Here is a 14,443-nt window from a genome sequence, read left to right on the forward strand (position 1 = left end):
AAACATGTTCCCCAGTGAGACCAGGCCCTTTGTATACCAAAACATGTTCCCCAGTGAGACCAGGCCCTTTGTATACCAAAACACGTTCCCCAGTGAGACCAGGCCCTTTGTTACCAAAACATGTTCCCCAGTGAGACCAGGCCCTTTGTATACCAAAACACGTTCCCCAGTGAGACCAGGTCCTTTGTTACCAAAACATGTTCCCCAGTGAGACCAGGCCCTTTGTTACCAAAACATGTTCCCCAGTGAGACCAGGCCCTTTGTATACCAAAACATGTTCCCCAGTAAGACCAGGCCCTTTGTATACCAAAACATGTTCCCCAGTAAGACCAGGCCCTTTGTATACCGAAACATGTTCCCCAGTGAGACCAGAGCCTTTGTTACCAAAACATGTTCCCCAGTGAGACCAAGTCCTTTGTATACCAAAACATGTTCCCCAATGAGACCAGGCCCTTTGTATACCAAAACATGTTCCCCAGTGAGACAAGGCCCTTTGTATACCAAAAAATGTTCCCCAGTGAGACCAGGCCCTTTGTATACCAAAAATATGTTCCCCAGTGAGACCAAGTCCTTTGTATACCAAAACATGTTCCCCAGTGAGACCAGGCCCTTTGTATATCAAAACATGTTCCCCAGTGAGACCAGGGCCTTTGTTACCAAAACATGTTCCCCAGTGAGACCAGAGCCTTTGTTACCAAAACATGTTCCCGAGAGAGACCAGAGCCTTTGTTACCAAAACATGTTCCCCAGTGAGACCAGAGCCTTTGTTACCAAAACATGTTCCCCAGTGAGACCAGAGCCTTTGTTACCAAAACATGTTCCCCAGTGAGACCAGAGCCTTTGTTACCAAAACATGTTCCCCAGTGAGACCAGAGCCTTTGTTACCAAAACATGTTCCCCAGTGAGACCAGGCCCTTTGTATACCAAAACATGTTCCCCAGTGAGACCAGAGCCTTTGTTACCAAAACATGTTCCCCAGTGAGACCAGGCCCTTTGTATACCAAAACATGTTCCCCAGTGAGACCAGAGCCTTTGTTACCAAAACATGTTCCCCAGTGAGACCAGAGCTTTGTTACCAAAACATGTTCCCCAGTGAGACTAGATCCTTTGTTACCAAAACATGTTCCCCAGTGAGACCAGAGCCTTTGTTACCAAAACATGTTCCCCAGTGAGACCAGAGCCTTTGTTACCAAAACATGTTCCCCAGTGAGACCAGAGCCTTTGTTACCAAAACATGTTCCCCAGTGAGACCAGAGCCTTTGTTACCAAAACATGTTCCCCAGTGAGACCAGAGCCTTTGTTACCAAAACATGTTCCCCAGTGAGACCAGAGCCTTTGTTACCAAAACATGTTCCCCAGTGAGACCAGAGCCTTTGTTACCAAAACATGTTCCCCAGTGAGACCAGAGCCTTTGTTACCAAAACATGTTCCCCAGTGAGACTAGATCCTTTGTATACCAAAACATGTTCCCCAGTGAGACTAGATCCTTTGTCTATCTAAACATAATGGAAATGAGAATGATTTACAACTTACTTGACAGCACCTGGTAGATACTGGAAGATAGGCTCTAGGAAAGTCAGAACTTGTTCAGCTGTCAACTGTAATATGATTTAATGTTAGTAATGCTAATTGTACATTTCTGCTTTAAATACATGTATCAGTTAAATAAAATTATTTCCAGTTTTCATTTATAAATAATTGATCCTCTCTATTTCAAACTCGTATAACTTGAAGAACCTCTTAATTTAAAGTAAATGAGGCATGAACTTTTCACTTCCTGGGTATAGAACACAAGAAGTGTATAAGGCCTGTATCACTCACCTAGTTGAAGTTTGTCAAATAATTATTTATTTCATCGTAGGGAAAAGTCTTTAAAATGCTTGTATCTATTTCCCCCTAATAGACTCGCCCCTCCTCCAAATGGAGATACACTGTTAGAAACAAAATTCCCTTCACCAAGGATGTGTTCAATTCTAACATATAGAAGATTTTAAAGATTTTTTTTCTATTTCCACTAACTGGTCTCATCCCACCCACCCAGCATGGCCAAGTAGGCTAGAACCCATTGTTCATAACAAATTGATCCTGTTCACCAAAGCATGCTTCAGGCTAAACTGGGATAACATCCTGGTAATTCTACGAAAGAAGGATTTTACAGAATTTGCTCTATTTTCCCTAGAGGGAAGAAAACAAAAGCTTATTCAAAACTGACTCCATTTCATCAAAGGATGCTTCAGATCAAATATGGGCAAAATGCAATCACTGCTACCTGAGGGGCAGGATTTTAAGGAATTAGCTCTACTTCCTCATTGGACCAAACTCCTCTGGCCCCAAGGGGCCAATATCCACCATTTATACAAACTGATTTCCCTTGACCCAAGCATAAATTTGGACAGTATATCCTGCAATTTTTAAAGAACAAGAAAAATTTTAAAGAAATGGATTGATTTTCCCTTCTGGGCCCCGTCCTTCAGACCCACCATTTATACAAAATTGGTTCCCTTTCCCCAGCTATGCTTCTGACCAAATTTCAAATCTGCCCAGTCGTTAATGACTAGATGTGACGGATGAAGGATGCCACAGTAATTCTATAGCTCACTTGGCCCTCCAGGTGAAGGTAATGTACCTGTTCAGCACCAATTTTCTCTAATTCTGACAGGTAAATGTCTGCTAGGTGAATGCGCAGGCCTTGAGGTATGGCTTCATTGTCAGGACTCATCACGTTACAACTCAAAATATTGGTGAACTCCGTCAGAATATTTGTCTGCCAATTCATGTTTTTAAGGAACAGGAGTGTTTGATGTAACATTCTTCTGACAAGCTGCATGGTAAAAAAAAACAGACAAAAAATTAAAGAAACATCAATACCACCAGTACAAGGAAGGCATTTATTGGTGTATAACTGTCATACCATTAGGGACAGACTACATCAGATCTGTACAATACCACCAGTACAAGGAAGGCATTTATTGGTGTATAACTGTCATACCATTAGGGACAGACTACATCAGATCTGTACAATACCACCAGTACAAGGAAGGCAGTTATTGGTGTATAACTGACATAACATTAGGGACAGAATACATCAGATCCGTACAATACCACCAGTACAAGGAAGGCAGTTATTGGTGTATAACTGTCATAACATTAGGGACAGAATACATCAGATCTGTACAATACCACCAGTACAAGGAAGGCATTTATTGGTGTATAACTGTCATTATTGACTGTCATACATCAGTGTATACCACCAGTACAAGGAAGGCAGTTATTGGTGTATAATCATAACATTAGGGACAGAATACATCAGATCCTTACAATACCACCAGTACAAGGAAGGCAGTTATTGGTGTATAACTGTCATAACATTTGGGACAGAATACATCAGATCCGCACAATACCACCAGTACAAGGAAGGCATTTATTGGTGTATAACTGTCATACCATTAGGGACAGAATACATTAGATCTGTACAATACCACCAGTACAAGGAAGGCATTTATTGGTGTATAACTGTCATACCATTAGGGACAGAATACATCAGATCTGTACAGTACCACCAGTACAAGGAAGGCAGTTATTGGTGTATAACTGTCATAACATTAGGGACAGAATACATCAGATCTGTACAATACCACCAGTACAAGGAAGGCAGTTATTGGTGTATAACTGTCATAACATTAGGGACAGAATACATTAGATCTGTACAATACCACCAGTACAAGGAAGGCAGTTATTGGTGTATAACTGTCATACCATTAGGGACAGAATACATCAGATCCGTACAGTACCACCAGTACAAGGAAGGCAGTTATTGGTGTATAACTGACATAACATTAGGGACAGAATACATCAGATCCGTACAGTACCACCAGTACAAGGAAGGCAGTTATTGGTGTATAACTGTCATACCATTAGGGACAGAATACATCAGATCCATACAATACCACCAGTACAAGGAAGGCAGTTATTGGTGTTTAACTGTCATACCATTAGGGACAGAATACATTAGATCTGTACAATACCACCAGTACAAGGAAGGCAGTTATTGGTGTATAACTGTCATACCATTAGGGACAGAATACATCAGATCTGTACAATACCACCAGTACAAGGAAGGCAGTTATTGGTGTATAACTGTCATAACATTAGGGACAGAATACATCAGATCTGTACAGTACCACCAGTACAAGGAAGGCAGTTATTGGTGTATAACTGTCATAACATTAGGGACAGAATACATCAGATCTGTACAATACCACCAGTACAAGGAAGGCAGTTATTGGTGTATAACTGTCATACCATTAGGGACAGAATACATCAGATCTGTACAATACCACCAGTACAAGGAAGGCAGTTTTTGGTGTATAACTGTCATAACATTTGGGACAGAATACATCAGATCTGTACAATACCACCAGTACAAGGAAGGCAGTTATTGGTGTATAACTGTCATACCATTAGGGACAGAATACATCAGATCTGTACAGTACCACCAGTACAAGGAAGGCAGTTATTGGTGTATAACTGTTTCTTACAATACTAATGAAATTGTATTATATTTAATCACTGCTAAATATGTTCAATCAAACTTACTGTCATAAACTTGTCCACGCGCCATTTATCCAACACATCCCATTCACGTGCCTCTGTTAGGAAGAAAACCTTGACAAACAGTAGAGAACTTTCAACTGAGCCAAATACGTGTATCATCTGTGTGATCCGTTCAGTAAGCTCTTCCTTTACAAATGAAAGGAAACAGGTGACATTATCAAACATAAAACTAAAATCATTACAGCCCTACAATTTGGTACAAGTCTAGTGATTTGGCACTAAATCTGTAATTGATTACTCATATGGTTATGAATTAAAAATCAGAATTCAGATGCTTTCAAAGGTTGCTAACAGATTGAGTAAAATGGCTGATTCAACGGTTGCTAACAGATCGCATAAAACAGCTGATTCAATGGTTGCTAACAGACAGAGTGAAACAGCTGATTCAATGGTTGCTAACAGACTGAGTGAAATGGCTGATTCAAAGGTTGCTAACAGATGGAGTAAAAGGGCTGATTCAAAGGTTGCTAACAGATTGAGTGAAACGGCTGATTCAAAGGTTGCTGACAGATCACGTGAAACGGCTGATTCAACGGTTGAACATTTAGGACCAGGAAAATGAAACCAAGTGTTGACTGATAAAAATAAGCTATAGAGGAAACAGTGGATGTAAACCCTACTTCCCTGTAGTAAACCCTGCTTTCCTGTAGTAAACCCTACTTCCCTGTAGTAGACCCTATTTACCTGTAGTAAACCCTACTTCCCTGTAGTAAACCCTACTTACCTGTAGTAAACCCTACTTCCCTGTAGTAAACCCTACTTCTCTGTAGTAGACCCTACTTACCTGTAGTAAACCCTACTTCCCTGTAGTAAACCCTACTTCCCTGTAGTAAACCCTACTTCCCTGTAGTAAACCCTACTTCCCTGTAGTAAACCCTGCTTCCCTGTAGTAAACCCTACTGTTAAACCCTACTTCCCTGTAGTAAACCCTACTACTTCCCTGTAGTAAACCCTACTTACCTGTAGTAAACCTACTTCGTACCTGTAGTACCCTGCTTCCCTGTAGTAAACCCTACTTCTCTGTAGTAAACCCTACTTACCTGTAGTAAACCCTACTTCCCTGTAGTAAACCCTACTTCCCCTGTAGTAAACCCTACTTCCTTGTAGTAAACCCTACTTCTCTGTAGTTAACCCTACTTACCTGTAGTTAACCCTACTTACCTGTAGTAAACCCTACTTACCTGCAGTAAACTCTACTTCCCTGTAGTAAACCCTACTTCCCTGTAGTTCCCTGTAGTAAACCCTACTTCCCTGTAGTAAACCCTCCCTGTAGTAAACCCTACTTCCCTGTAGTAAACCCTAAACCCTACTTCTCTGTAGTAAACCCTACTTACCTGTAGTAAACCCTTCGTACCTGTAGTAAACCCTACTTACCTGTAGTAAACCCTTCGTACCTGTAGTAAACCCTACTTACCTGTAGTAAACCCTTCGTACCTGTAGTAAACCCTACTTACCTGTAGTAAACCCTACTTCCCTGTAGTAAACCCTACTTCCCTGTAGTAAACCCTACTTACCTGTAGTAAACCCTACTTACCTGTAGTAAACCCTACTTACCTGTAGTAAACCCTTCGTACCTGTAGTAAACCCTACTTCCCTGTAGTAAACCCTACTTACCTGTAGTAAACCCTACTTCCCTGTAGTAAACCCTACTTACCTGTAGTAAACCCTACTTACCTGTAGTAAACCCTTCGTACCTGTAGTAAACCCTACTTCCCTGTAGTAAACCCTACTTCCCTGTAGTAAACCCTACTTCCCTGTAGTTAACCCTACTTCCCTGTAGTAAACCCTACTTCCCTGTTGTAAACCCTACTTCCCTGTAGTAAAACCTATGTACCTGTAGTAAATCCTACTTACCTGTAGTAAACCCTACTTCCCTGTAGTAAACCCTACTTCCCTGTAGTAAACCCTACTTCCCTGTAGTAAACCCTTACTTAAACCTGTAGTAAACCCTAGTAAACCCTACTTCCCTGTAGTAAACCCTACTTACCTGTAGTAAACCCAACCTTCGTACCTGTAGTAAACCCTACTTCCCTGTAGTAAACCCTACTTACCTGTAGTAAACCCTACTTCCCCTGTAGTAAACCCTACTTACCTGTAGTAAACCCTACTTACCTGTAGTAAACCCTACTTACCTGTAGTAAACCCTACTTTACCTGTAGTAAACCCTAACCCTGTAGTAAACCTGTAGTAAACCCTACTTCCCTGTAGTAAACCCTAAACCCTACTTCTCTGTAGTAAACCCTACTTCCCTGTAGTTAACCCTACTTCCCTGTAGTAAACCCTACTTACCTGTAGTAAACCCTACTTCCCTGTAGTAAACCCTACTTCCCTGTAGTAAACCCTACTTCCCTGTAGTAAACCCTACTTCCCTGTAGTAAACCCTACTTCCCTGTAGTAAACCCTTCGTACCTGTTGTAAACCCTACTTCCCTGTAGTAAACCCTAATTCCCTGTAGTAAACCCTACTTCCCTGTAGTAAACCCTACTTCCCTGTAGTTAACCCTACTTCCCTGTAGTAAACCCTTCGTACCTGTTGTAAACCCTACTTCCCTGTAGTAAACCCTAATTCCCTGTAGTAAATCCTACTTACCTGTAGTAAACCCTACTTCCCTGTAGTAAACCCTACTTCCCTGTAGTAAAGGTTTATAATAAAAACCCTTCTTCCCTGTAGTAAACCTTACGTACATGTAGTAAACCCTACTTCCCTGTAGTAAACCCTACTTACCTGTAGTAAACCCTACTTCCCTGTAGTAAAGGTTTATAATGAAAACCCTACTTCCCTGTAGTAAAGGTTTATAATGTAAACCCTACTTACCTGTAGTAAACCCTACTTCCCTGTAGTAAACCCTACTTACCTGTAGTAAACCCTACTTCCCTGTAGTAAAGGTTTATAATGAAAACCCTACTTCCCTGTAGTAAAGGTTTATAATGAAAACCCTACTTCCCTGTAGTAAAGGTTTATAATGAAAACCCTACTTCCCTGTAGTAAAGGTTGATAATGAAAACCCTACTTCCCTGTAGTAAAGGTTGATAATGAAAACCCTACTTCCCTGTAGTAAAGGTTTATAATGAAAACCCTACTTCCCTGTAGTAAAGGTTTATAATGTAAACCCTACTTACCTGTAGTAAAGGTTTATCCTGCATCCATAAACAATAGTGAAGACCTTTCCATATCTTAATAAAGTCACTTTCACTGAAGGCATCTGAATAAGAATAAACACTGTAAGGAACACAAAGAGAAACACACAGAGTGAGGAACAAATAGAGAGGAACACAAAGTGAGGAACACAAAGTGAGGAACACACAATGAGGAACACACACAGAGGAACACACAGTGAGGAACACACAGAGAGGTACACAAAGATAGGAACACACAGGGAGGAACACACAGTGAGGAACACATAGAGAGGAAACACAATGAGGAACACACAGTGAGGAACACACAGACAGGAACACACATAGAGGAACAAAGAGAGGTACACAAAGATAGGAACACACAGGGAGGAACACACATTGAGGAACACAGTGAGGAACACACATAGAGGAACACAGAGAGGTACACAAAGATAGGAATACACAGGGAGGAACACATAATGAGGAACACAGTGAGGAACACACAGAGTGAGGAACACAGAGATGAACACAGAGTGAGGAACACACAATGAGGAACACATAGTGAGGAACACAGAGAGGTACACAAAGATAGGAACACACAGAGTGAGGAACACACAATGAGGAACATATAGTGAGGAACACAGAGAGGAACACAGAGTGAGGATCACACAGAGAGGAACACAGAGTGAGGAACACAGAGTGAGGAACACATAGAGAGGAACACAGAGAGGTACACAAAGATAGGAACACAAAGAGAGGTACACACATCGAGGAACAGAGAGTGAGGAACACAGAGAGAGGAACACAGAGAGGCACACAGAGTGAGGAACAATGATATTTAGACACAATAATTGTAGCACAGATAAGATCAAACTGATGGCTTACATGTATTAGTTTAAATGCAATATAAATAGCACACAAAAGTCAGGTCAAATTGACTATATAATGTACAAGTGTGTAAGATTTGTCTCCCTTGAGAAAATCTTGCTTGTATGGTGTGTGTATACAGCACACCACAGACAGGTAGAGATTAATCAAACATTTTTATATAACTGATGATGTGAATGAACAAATAGAATCAATGAGCCGTTGTGTATATTATATTTATCTCAGACTAAAAGGGTTTACAATGACAAGATAGGCTTGTGATACAGGTTTAAACTGAAGCGACCTCACAGTTCTTCTGCATCACTCTGTACATTCCTTGTACAGTTTTACATGTACTAGTCAACATTACTGGTGCCTATTGCAGTTGTGTATGCTCTCTGAAAAAACACCACACACAAATGGGTGGGGGTAAATTTGTGTCAATAGCTTAATTAAATCTTTGAACAAGTGGAAGGAAGTTTCCTTAAGATACTGCAGTTATTTCATTCTACTGTCTTTAGAATTATTACAGCGACGAGATCAAGCGAGGGTAAATCGAGACTGGGACTAATAGACTTAAGATTATTCATAAGGATGCACAGCAAGACCCTGATGATGTATTAGATTTAGTTAAGGGTAAAGTTATTGAAAAAGATAAGTTGTTTCTGATTAGCACTGTAATGAAGAGGTAAGAGACAAAAATGTAACAAATGATAGGACTTCAGATATTTAACAGACAGGTAAGCACAAAGGTCTTTAACATTAACAGCTTTAAAGGATAATAAAGAAATTCATGTTCCTTCTGCCAGGACTTTTTAGGTTCCCAAGGAAGTAAGTATTAGTTCAGTTACATACAAAGGAGACAGTGACCATCTATAGGTTATTGCTGCAAAATTCTGTATTGGAATGGATGATACAATGGATAAGAGAACAACTGGTTCAACGTAGGCAATAGTCACGAAAACGACAATGACAAGCAGATATTATTCCAGCATCAGACAGTAAGTTAACAAAGTTAGGTTAATCAGTAGTAGTGTATTCCAACACAATATTAGCTTCATCAGTAATTGTAGCTCCTACACCTTTTTGTAATATTTCTGAGATCATCACCTAAAAAATGAAAAAACCTAGGTCTAGACTTTCCTTATTATGTAAAAGTTTATTGAATATTATAGAAGAAAAAGAATATTCACTGAAAGAGGTAAATAATACTTTCGATGCCAAAATGAAACAAGGTGATATTTTGCTGAATCTCTCTGATGATAGACTCTCTTTGTCAGCCTGCCGAAACCAAGTGTATCTCTATAGATAATGGTAAGTGTACAAAAGATTTTAAAGAAAAAAACGATATTTTATTATGTAGAAAACTTTGTGGAAATACTATGTGTTGTATACAAGATATGTCAATTTCCTAATATAGGTGAAATGCAAGATACAGGCTTTGTGCAGGCTTTGGTAAGTGGGATTATGCACTAACAAATGAAGAATGAGCTGCAGCAGCTTCAGCACCAATCCATCTGTAGGTAGACGACAGGGAATATACTTGATTGTTTGGTAGTGAATACAAAGAAATAGCGTCATTTGTCAGCTTCAGCACAAATCCATCTGTAGGTAGACGACAGGGAATATACTTGATTGTTTGGTAGGGAATACAAAGAAATAGGGTCATTAGTCAGCTTCAGCACAAATCCATCTGTAGGTAGACGACAGGGAATATACTTGATTGTTTGGTAGGGAATACAAAGCAGTAGGGTCATTTGTCAGCTTCAGCACAAATCCATCTGTAGGTAGACGACAGGGAATATACTTGATTGTTTGGTAGGGAATACAAAGCAGTAGGGTCATTAGTCAGCTTCAGCACAAATCCATCTGTAGGTAGACGACAGGGAATATACTTGATTGTTTGGTAGGGAATACAAAGCAGTAGGGTCATTAGTCAGCTTCAGCACAAATCCATCTGTAGGTAGACGACAGGGAATATACTTGATTGTTTGGTAGGGAATACAAAGAAATAGGGTCATTAGTCAGCTTCAGCACAAATCCATCTGTAGGTAGACGACAGGGAATATACTTGATTGTTTGGTAGGGAATACAAAGAAATAGGGTCATTAGTCAGCTTCAGCACAAATCCATCTGTAGGTAGACGACAGGGAATATACTTGATTGTTTGGTAGGGAATACAAAGAAATAGGGTCATTAGTCAGCTTCAGCACAAATCCATCTGTAGGTAGACGACAGGGAATATACTTGATTGTTTGGTAGGGAATACAAAGAAATAGGGTCATTAGTCAGCTTCAGCACAAATCCATCTGTAGGTAGACGACAGGGAATATACTTGATTGTTTGGTAGGGAATACAAAGAAATAGGGTCATTAGTCAGCTTCAGCACAAATCCATCTGTAGGTAGACGACAGGGAAATACTTGATTGTTTGGTAGAATAGGGTCATTAGTCAGCTTCAGCACAAATCCATCTGTAGGTAGACGACAGGGAATATACTTGATTGTTTGGTAGGGAATACAAAGCAGTAGGGTCATTTGTCAGCTTCAGCACAAATCCATCTGTAGGTAGACGACAGGGAATATACTTGATTGTTTGGTAGGGAATACAAAGAAATAGGGTCATTTGTCAGCTTCAGCACAAATCCATCTGTAGGTAGACGACAGGGAATATACTTGATTGTTTGGTAGGGAATACAAAGCAGTAGGGTCATTAGTCAGCTTCAGCACAAATCCATCTGTAGGTAGACGACAGGGAATATATGTGATTGTTTGGTAGGGAATACAAAGAAATAGGGTCATTTGTCAGCTTCAGCACAAATCCATCTGTAGGTAGACGACAGGGAATATACTTGATTGTTTGGTAGGGAATACAAAGAAATAGGGTCATTTGTCAGCTTCACAAATCCATCTTTAGGTAGATGACAGGGAATATACTTGATTGTTTGGTAGGGAATACAAAGCAGAAGGGTCATTTGTCAGCTTCTTTAACAAGAGATCCCAGAGGGATCTTGGCGCCCACCATTTGAAGATCTGTTTTCAGTTCTTGAAGATTTGTTTATTTATTTTTTGTTTGTTGCAGGTGTTGTAAATGTTCATGAACTGGTCTTCATTGAATGTACTCAATGATGGCACAAGATATTTTTATAAAGCACCTATTAGCAAATATCATTTGAAGAAGATCCCAAAGTATTATTAGATAGCAGTCAGTTACAGATGGATAATGGACATGGTCTTGAATCAATATGATAGAATATCGAAGAAAATATGCTTGTGCTGTATTACTGTCGACATCCAAGATGGCTGCCTGTGGGCCAACTTGATTTCAAATTAGTCAAAAAAAAGTAAAATGCACAACTAGGGACCAAGGGAAACCAATACCTATGAAACATCAGAAGTATCCATCCAGTACTTCCTCAGAAATAGCGGTAACAAACTTTTACTTCCAAAATCCAAGATGGCCGCCTGTCAGCCATCTTGAATTTGAATCAGTCCCAAAAAGGTACAATGCACAACTAGGGACCAAGGGGAACCTGTATATGAAATTTCAGAAAGATCCACCTAGTACTTTCCCAGAAATAGCGGTAACAAACTTTTACTTCCAAAATCCAAGATGGCCGCCTGTCAGCCATCTTGAATTTGAATCAGTCCAAAAAAGGTACAATGCACAACTAAGGACCAAGTGGAACCTGCATATGAAATTTCAGAAAGATCCATCCAGTACTTTCCCAGAAATAGCGGTAACAAGAATTGTTTACGGACGGACGGACGGACCACGGACGCAGGGCGATTTGAATACCCCACCATCTGATGATGGTGGGCTAAAAATTGCATAAAATATGAAAGTATTAAAATCTATTTTTCCAAACAGCAGTAAACAAATTGGGTTGATTGTGTGGTTTTCACATCGCTTACTTGGTAGAATTTTGTTTAAATGGTTTTAATGGGAGACAAGAATTATATTTTGACATGGATTGTATGAGGCAACATCTTGCTGAATGTTTTTCAAAAGGTATTTTTACAAAAAGGCATGTTACATCTGGAAATAGACTGTTGATCAATGAAAGTTTCAGGTAGGGTAAAAACAGATTGAAACTGTGTGTTAAGCACTTGTGCTTTGCCAACAGGATTATGTATGAGTTTAACCCTCTTGTTTCAATGGAGAGATGCCACCGTGATCCGATCGTTTGGCTTTTTGACCAGAAGCGTTTCATACCAGAGTATTGGTTATCAGAATGTGAGATATCAGGGTTTAATATATCATCAATATGTGTGTTTTATGTCTTTAAATTTTTATTTTAACAAGGAATCCACAGATTTTTTTAGCTTTAACATCAAGCCTATCTCGTTTTCTTATGAACTTTTTTTATCTCAGGGGTAACTGATGGTAGATTAGTTTTGGACTTTATGGTTTTCTGTGGGATATGTTCCTGGACAGTTTTCATAAGTTCACTTTTAAGATATTCCCACATTGAATTTGCATCCCACTCATTATTTGTTAACACATAATTATAAATATCCCCCAAGTGTAATTTGATACAATTCCAATTAGCATTTTTGTGTAATGGGATTTTTCTTGGTTTTTTAATAAGTTTTATGGATGTGAGAGTAAATTTAACAAAGACGATGGTATGGTCAGATCTTCCAAGGATGATTTCAGTACGGGACACCTGATTAGGAGAATTTGTTATGACCATATCTAAGGTATTATCGTTTCGGGCCGGTTCTTCAATAACTTGTGTTAGACCAGTGTCGTCCAATAAATTTGAAAAGTCATAGTGGATTTTGGTATGACAAGTTTTGGGTTTAAGAACATTTTTCTTCCAGTCCCAGCCTGGAAGATTTAAGTCTCCACCTATTATAAGGGTTGCATTTCTCAATTTACAGGCCTCGTTTACCAAATCAATGAATGATTTCATGCTATCTTCTTTAGAGATAAAATTAGCTGACGTAAAGAGTTTCACTCCCGACTATCTTAACCTTAGCCCATACCATTTCACATGAACTGGTGGGTGTAAGATCGTGTACCTCTTCACCAATAAGTTCTTCCTTTATTGCAATGAAAACACCTCCGCCATCTTTGCTGTTATCATACTTTTTACGATCGTTTCGAAAAATTTTGTAACACAAAGGAAATATTTCTGAGTTTTTGATATTTGAGTTGAGCCAAGTCTCTGTGCCAATGACTATGTCTGGCATGGAGCTATCTAGGATATTGTAGAGAAGATGTTGTTTATTTCGAATTGATTGGAAATTTATATTTAAAATTCTTAGTGATTTATTTTGTTGTTTTTTTTCAGTTCTCTTTTTAATACGAACAGGGATGGATGAATGGAGTGGTTTGTGATGGGGAACACCAACACTGGTGTTTGTACTACCCAAGTCGTCAATGCTAGATAGTGTATTAAAATGATTTGTACTTATGCCATGAACATCAAACAAAATATCATTATCTTACATAAAGAGTATCTCATTTCGAACATTTTTGACAACATTGTAACTTACGATGCTGGTTGTAAAAGGTGGTTTCATATTAGATGTGTTAGTGATGAGTCAAATGTAATCTTTCCAGGGATAGTTTTATTTGGAGGTGTGAAAAATGTTAATGATAGCAGTGCAATATCTTAGATAAGATTGTATGAATAAAGTAAGCAATTCCGTGGACAAACCCTATGTGAAATTATTCTTAATTACATACATTGTTTACAAAAATGTTATTTGAAATATATTATTCAAAATAATTCTTGGTATTAAAAAAAGACTCACCAAACGTATGACATATTCCATACGAAAGTGTACCATTTACTCCCATTATAAAAATGTTTTTGAAGTGAATATATTTCATTTATTT

The 14,443-nt window shown here is 39.1% G+C and overlaps 1 pseudogene; it reads right to left on the reverse strand.

Moving 5' to 3' along the window:
- Nucleotides 1–13,791, reverse strand: part of LOC132562728 (ribosomal RNA processing protein 1 homolog B-like) — a 31,227-nt pseudogene extending 17,436 nt beyond the window's left edge.
- Nucleotides 13,792–14,443: the final 652 nt, after the last annotated feature.

This window comes from Ylistrum balloti, unplaced genomic scaffold (assembly GCF_031769215.1).
Source record: "Ylistrum balloti isolate Yb309-2 unplaced genomic scaffold, AGI_CSIRO_Ybal_v1 Utg371494, whole genome shotgun sequence".
Taxonomy (NCBI): domain Eukaryota; kingdom Metazoa; phylum Mollusca; class Bivalvia; order Pectinida; family Pectinidae; genus Ylistrum; species Ylistrum balloti.